Genomic DNA, 6992 nt, shown 5'->3' with positions numbered 1-6992 from the left:
TACTGAGTATGTAAGACATGAAAATTAGTACGTAAAAGACATAGATGAAACATGGAATAAAAAAACATATCTTTAAATCTTAATAACTTTGTAAGTTCTGAAATGTTTATAATGTCATGCACGTGCGTAAAAATGTCGTATCATACATAGGTATGGTGTACATAATATCATCAAACAACTGAGGGCATCCCATCATATTGTCTCGGCCACTGTGGGCAACATCATCAACATATACCAACTGATCAGGTGGTGGTGTGTATATAATACCATAACCTTTTCCCATATCCCATATATATATATATATATTTACATATATACGCATATATAACGTCATCTGGTCATGGGTCAATGCAAATGTATAAATGGGTGAAATTCAGGAAAAATACGTAAATATCTCAATATTCCTTCCGAATAAACCTTTTCAACTACGTATTATTCTGAGACCCATGAACAGAAGATAATAATAATTCACATGGGGAATCAAGAATATAGACACCTTTAGTATTTCTATGAATAGAGTAATTTATGGAAACTGTACGTTTGCTCGTTTCTTTAGTATAATTTGGGTCATGTCAAAAGAAAAAGGGATGACCTTAACATACCTGGAGTAGGGAAAACTCTGTATGATATTCCATTGGAAAACTTTCGTTGATTGAACTTAGAACTAAAAAAAATAAATCGGAATTAGCTTCTGCTTTTTAAATTCTTTGAACGAAATCTGCTTCTGCTTCTTTGAAATCACTTGAACAAAATTGCTTCTGGCTTTACGAAGCTTTTTTGGAATGAGAATTAGGCTTCTAGCATTTCCTTTGCCCTAAGATTTATGGGTATTAGTTATATATTTGAATTGTTTTTTTCATTTTGAAAGGAAAGTACATAACGTTTATTATCAGAGACTTATTAAGTCTTATGACTTTGTCTCTTATACATAATTTTGGTCTTGTTCCTAGATGGCCACATAAGGAAATGTGACTCTTAGTCACTTCTTTCTTGTGTGGTCAACTGTCACATTTTGGGTGGTGATAATTATAAATCTTTATCCACTTATTAACTATTAGGTAATGTCCCGTTATCCGGTAATTAACCAATTACCCGCATAATTTAAAAATTGCCACAAATTGCTTAAAATTCTACTTATTTTTAATATACATTATATATATATATATATATATATATATATATATATTATATTATACTTACGTGGTCATATGGTACCTTGCATGGTACTAGTTCATAATTATCGGGTATTATCGCTTGACCCATATTTTATCCCAAATTGGCCACTTTCAACGAAATTCGTTTTTTTTAATTCGTATACCAAATCCTTCAGGACACTTATTTATCGCTCGTCAAAATGAGCTCATCCTCGAGTCTACGTCAATTAACAGAAGACGAAACATTTAACGTACAAAAACGCGAGATGTAACTGAACTGATCCCAAGCACCCCCAAAATCCATCACACACGCATTGAGCATATCCTTCAATATCTTAATAGTGCGCTTGGACTGACCATCCATCTGAGGGTAAAATGTTGTACTCAACTCTATCCGAGTACCCAACTCTCGTTGTATGGCTCTCCAGAATCGCAATGTAAACTTCGCACCCCAGTCAGAGATGATAGATACCGGTACACCATGAAGCCTAACAATCTCATGAATGTAAACCTGAGCCAACTGTTCTAAAGAATAAGTAGTAACCACAAGAATAAAATGAGCTAAATTGGTAAATCTATCCACAATCACCCAAGATACATCGAACTTCCTCTGAGTTCGTGGGAGCCCAACAACAAAATTCATAGTGATCCGCTCTCATTTTCACTCTAGAATCTCTAACTTCTAAAGAATTCCATCCGGCCGCTGATGCTCATACTTCACCTGCTGGAAATTTAGGCACTGAGCTACATACTCCATTATGTCCTTCTTCATCCGCCTCCACCAATAGTGCTGCCTCAAGTCCCGATACATTAGGGTTATGCATAATTTGGTAAATACTGAATTATCGTACCGAAACCGAAAATTTTGATATTTGGTATTCGATATTTTTGTATTCGGTATGGTATTTGGTTTATGTTTTAAAAAATATTGGTATTAGGTATGGTATTTGGTATTTTAAAATGAAATACTGAAATACTGATACTATACCGAAATATATATATATTATATTACACTATACACATATTTTCAGTTATAACATAAATATAAAAATCTAAAATTTTACTTTCCTTTATTCTCTAAGTTCATCAATTAACTCTAAGTAAGTAACAAGACATTTCTAATGATCAAATTTATTCTTCTATGTACAGTTTTCTCTCTCTAAGGTGATATTTGCTAGTTTTGGACAAAACTTTTGTCAACAAATATTTTTAGTTTTGTACTTTTGAGTACTTTAATTCAGATTATTACATTCTATGACTCTATGCACTAGTTAGTATTCAAACCGAATAAATCGAAGTTACCAAACCTAATAAACAGAAACCGAAAGGAGAAAAACCAAACCATACCGAATTTAATTAGGTACGGTATTGGTATTGCATTTTAAGAAACTGAATACTGAAAATACCAAACCAAAATATCTAAATATCATACTGTACCGACCGACGAACACCCCTACGATACATCTTCACGGTACTTGGATGAATGGAGTACCATGAACTATGAGCCTCCTTGAGAATCAACTCACGCAAGCCATCTACATTGGAAACACATAGCCTACCCTGCATCCGTAATATACCATCCTCTCCAATCGTGACCTCCTTGACATCGCCATACTGAACCGTGTCCTTGAGGACAAGCACATGAGGGTCATTATACTGACCCCCGCTGATACGATCATAAAGAGAAGAATGAGAAACCACACAAGCAAAACTCGGCTCGGCTCAGAAACATCCAACCTGACAAACTGGTTGGCCAAGGCCTGATCATCCAAGGCTAAAGGCCACTGTGCTACCGGTAGATATGCTAACCTGCCCAAACTCTCTGACTTGGGACTCAAGGCATTGGCCACCACATTGGCCTTCTTGGGATGATAAAGAATGGTGATGTCATAATCCTTAAGTAACTCCCACCACCTCTGCTACCGCAAGTTAAGATCCTTCTGTTTAAACAGATGCTATAAACGATGTAGACCTCATAAGGGACACCATACAAATAGTGCTGCTAGATCTTCAAGGCATGAACAATAGCCGCTAACTCGAGGTCGTGGACAGGATAGTTCTTCTCATGCACCTTCAGCCGTCTACACGCGGAGACAATCACCCTGCCACCTTGCATCAAAACCGTGCCAAGACCAATGCATAATGCATCACAATACACCAAATAGAACCTCGAACTAGTAGACAATACCAACACTAGGGCCATAGTCAAAGCTGTCTTGAGATTTTGAAAGCTCTCCTCACACTCCTCGGTCCACCTGAACGGAGCACCCTTTTGGGTTAATCTTGTCATAGGTGCTGCAGTAGACAAGAAACCCTCCATAAATCAATGGTAATAACCCGCCAAGCGAAGAAAACTCTGGATCTCTGTAGCTAAGGATGGCCTGGGCCAACTCTACATTGCTTCAATCTTCTTCGGGTCTACCTTGATCCCCTCACTCGATACTACATGACCCAAAAATGCCACTGAATCTAGCCAGAACTCACACTTTGAAAATTTTGCATATAACTTCTTCTCCTTTAAAGTCTGGATCATAGTCCTCAGGTGCTGCTCATGATCCTCCCGACTCTAGGAGTACACCAGAAAGTCGTCAATAAACACAATGATGAAACAAGATGGGGCGTTGGTCAGCCAAAAAGAAATCACAAGGAACTCGTAATGACTATATCGAGTCCTGAAGGCACTCATCGAGATATTTGGCTCCTGAATCTTCAATTGATGATAGCCTGAACGCAAGTCAATCTTAGAAAACACTCTGGCACCCTGAAGCTGATAAAATAGATCATCAATACGAGGCAATGGATACATGTTCTTTACTATAACCTTGTTCAACTGATGATAATCGATACACATATGCATAGAACCATCCTTCTTCTTCACAAACAAGACTGACACAACCCAAGGCGATACATTGGCTGAATGAAGCCCTTATCAAGCAACTCTTGTAACTTCTATTTTAATTCCTTCAACTTTACTGGGGCTATGCAATAGGGTGGAATAGAAATGGGCTGATTGCCCGGTAACAAATCAATGTCGAAGTCAATATCTCTGTGGGCAGCATGCCCAGAAGATCTGTCGGGAATACATCTGGAAAGTCCCTTACTACCGGAACTGACTCGATGGTACGTGTATCAACACTAACATCCCTCACATATGCCAGATACGCAACACACCCCTTCTTAACCATCCGTTGATCTTTTAGAAATGAAACAACCTTGTTAGGATTATAATCTAAGGTACCTCTCCACTCTACCTGCGGTAGATCTGGCATATCCGACTTCACCGTCTTGGCGTGACAATCAAGGATAACATAATAGGGCGACAACCAGTCTATGCCCAAAATAACATCAAAATCCACCATACCGAGCAATAATAAATCAGCTCTGGTCTCAAAACCACTAAGAACAACCAAAGACGACAGATACACACGATCAACAATAATAGAATCTACCACGGGTGTAGACACATATACATGAGAACTCAAAAAATCACGGGATACGCCCAAATACGGAGCAAAATAAGATGACATATAGGAATAAGTGGATCCTAGATCAATAAAACTGATGCATCTCTATGACAAACCTTAACAATACATGTGATGACAGAATCAGATACAACTACCTCAGTCCTAGAAGGAACAAAATAATATCTGGTCTGGACTCCCCCTCTAGGGCGACCTCTACCTGCTCGACCTCCACCTCTAGCTGGCTATGTAGGTGAGGTGGCAATTGGTGCAGCAACCATGGACTGAGTAGCATAAGGACATAGTGGAGCATGCGGTGCCTGAGAAATCTGTGAAGGCGCACCCCTCCCGAGTCCGGGGAAATACCTTACCACATGACGAGTATCACCACACTCAAAATAAGCTCTCAGAGGACGTGGCTGTTGTGATTAGCTTGGGCCTGATCGGCTAGACTGACCGCTGAAAGCACCCCATGCAGGAGGTATACTAGACTGGTGGTGCATAATAGGGAGCATGGGGCCTAGGAGTAGCTGGATCATCGCTGGTGGCTAGAAGTGCTGAATGAACAGGGAGACCCACATAGCCCCTACCCTAATGAGCTGCTGCTGGGGCACGAGTACCATTGTATGTGCCAGACTCTCAAGACCTCTTGGCCTCTCTCTCCTCTCTCTCTCTCGAATCGGTATACCCTCTAATCTCCTAGAAATCCCCACAACCTACTGGTATGCAATTTCCATCTCCAACTCTCGGGCCATGCTAAATCTGATACTAGGGTTGAGCCCCTCAGTAAATCGATGATCCCGCTCTCGAACCGTATCAAATAAAGCTGGTGCATGCCTAGCCAAATCACTGATCGAACCGCATACTCTGACACGACCAAATCACTGATCGGACCACATACTCTGACACGGTCATAGAACCCTGGCGCAACTGCTCAAACTCTAAGCATCATGCATCTCTGAGACTCTGGGGAACATACTCCCTCAAGAACATATCCCAGAACTAAGTGCAAGTGAATGAAGCTGCCTCGTTCGAGCTACCCAACTCATATGCTCGCCACCACTGATAGGCCGCTCCTCTAAGCTGGAACATAGTGAAAGAAACCACACTAGACTCCACAACACCCATAGTACAGAGGATACGGTGGAACTCCTAAAGAAAACCCTGGGCATCTCCTCTGACTCCAAGTCATTAAAAGTAGGAGGGTGGTACTTCTTTTACCTCTTGAGCCTGAGCTGCTCCGCCTCAGAAACTGCTGCCCTAACCTCGGGCTGAACTGGAGCTACCAGCTACATCGGTATAACCTCTGGAACTTGGTCGACCTGGACCCGCTACTCTGGGGTACGGGCGGTGGGAGTCTATGCTCCTCCCCCAGCCTGAGATGTGGTGGGCGAAAAGGCTATCAATCCTACCTGAACCAAGGTGCTGAACATGCTAAAAAACTAGGCCGGAGTCTCCTGGAGTGCTAGTGCAGTAACAGGTGTCTCAGGTGCCTGCCCTCTAACTGGATCTACTGGTGTCTCCTCTGTAGCAACTCGGGCGGGTGCTTTGGCTGCACCACGTGGATGTCTTTAGCCCCTACCCCGGCCCTGGACCCGGCCTCTCGCTCCTTTAGCAGGGGGCGCGGGTGTCTGGTCATCCGATCCAGCTGTTCGTGTCCTCTCCATCTATGAGAGAATAAAAAGACAGAAATTTAGAGTCCAAATTCAAAATCTCGCACGATAAGGAATAAAAGAAGTGAAACATCTTCTAACAGTTCCATAGCCTCCCGAAGATAAGTACACACGTCTCCGTACCAATCCGTGAGACTCTACTAAACCTGTTTGTGACTCATAACACCTTTGAAACTAGACCTCTAATACCAACTTGTCGCGATCCCAATTTCCCCACTGTAGGATGTCGTGATGACACCTTATCTCTAACATTAGGTAAGCCTAACAATTATGCAGAATAAAGAAATATAAAACTGAAACTCAAACCTCAACATATAAAATAAATCAATCCAATAGTTACAACTCCCTAAATCCGGTAGAAATAAGCCACAAGCTTCTAAGAGAAATGCTAAGTGTCTCTATACATCAGAGTCTAAGGAAAATAAGGGAAACAACATAGTAAGGATAGAGGGGGACTTTGAGGTCTGTGGACGCTAGCAGATATACCTTGTAGTCTCCACATACTCACTACTCACTGATATTGGGTCTGGTAAGAGGTACCAGAATCTGCACAAAAAGATGTACAAAAAAGTAGTATGAGTACACCATAATGGTACCCAGTAAGTTCCAAGCCTAGCCTTAGTAGAGTAGTGACGAGGTCAGGTCAGGGCCCTACTGAAAGTAAGAAAACAAAGCAAAAGATATAAAATAATATAAGGAAATAA

Source organism: Nicotiana sylvestris, chromosome 3 (assembly GCF_000393655.2).
Source record: "Nicotiana sylvestris chromosome 3, ASM39365v2, whole genome shotgun sequence".
Taxonomy (NCBI): domain Eukaryota; kingdom Viridiplantae; phylum Streptophyta; class Magnoliopsida; order Solanales; family Solanaceae; genus Nicotiana; species Nicotiana sylvestris.
The sequence above is the reverse complement of the archived record's forward strand: the minus strand, read 5'-3'. Positions refer to the sequence as shown.